This window comes from Egretta garzetta, unplaced genomic scaffold (genome assembly GCF_000687185.1).
Source record: "Egretta garzetta isolate BGI_Z169 unplaced genomic scaffold, ASM68718v1 scaffold325, whole genome shotgun sequence".
NCBI lineage: Eukaryota > Metazoa > Chordata > Aves > Pelecaniformes > Ardeidae > Egretta > Egretta garzetta.
In genome coordinates, this window is record NW_009259833.1 from 1,656,887 (window position 1) to 1,657,759 (window position 873).

At 59.0% G+C, this 873-nt stretch overlaps 1 protein-coding gene across 1 annotated transcript in view; it reads right to left on the minus strand.

Moving 5' to 3' along the window:
* The window catches only part of SOX7 (SRY-box transcription factor 7), an 8,020-nt gene that overhangs the window by 1,461 nt on the left and 5,686 nt on the right, over positions 1 to 873 (minus strand). The gene's annotated exons all lie outside the window — the stretch shown is intronic.

Consider the following 873-nt stretch of genomic DNA (forward strand, 5'->3'; position numbering starts at 1 on the left):
CTCCGGCATGGGGAGCCCGGTTGGGGAGAGGGGACGGCTGAGGCCATGCTCGGCTGAGCAGGGGGGCAGGACGTGGCGTCCCTGGATGTGTCCCAGCTCGTGCCCTGCCGGGACTGGCACCAGGGCGCATGGAGACCTGGGAGCCACGACCTCTCTGCTCCCTGTTTGAGATACACAAAATGTCCCCAAGACACCGGGCAGAGAAGCAGCGCCTGGGCATGGGGGTGGGTGGGGGGTTGTACCCCACGGTGAGGCTGCCCCAGGCTGTTCCTCAGGGTAGGGGGAGAAATGAGGCTACGGATCAAAGCGTTTGATGCCTTCCCATTGCCAAAGAGGCAGCAGAAATAACACGCACAAGCCGAGATGCTGCATGGCAAAGCAGCGAGGAGAAAACGCAAACCACCAAAGCAAACACCGCAGAAGTGTCCAGGGAAACACAAACTTTGGGGAAGAGGTTGGACAGCAAAGCTGTGTTGCAATTCGGGCAGCTCTTTCTCAGGCTGTCTGGGCTGGTTATTTCTGTTTGCCCTCCTGGTTTTGTGTAAAAAAAATGGGGATTGGGATAAGGCAGCAAGGGGGGAAACAGTGGATGGGGAGTGGGAAACAAATGTGTATTCAAAATGGGTTGTGATCCCCCAAAAGAAGCAGCAGAAACACCACCCCCTGGCCATGAAATATGGGGGTGGGCTAGTAAGTTTGGGGACAGCAAAGACAGGCCAGGAAAATGTGGGGGTCCTCCTTTTGGGGCACCCTGGGACTGGCAGCCTGGGGGGTTGCACCCCAGCAGGGTTTACCCCTGAGGGGTGGCGGGGTGCACACATGGCTGCCTGTCCCCTGGGGTGCAGGATGGGGCTTTGCCCCCTGAGGGGTGGC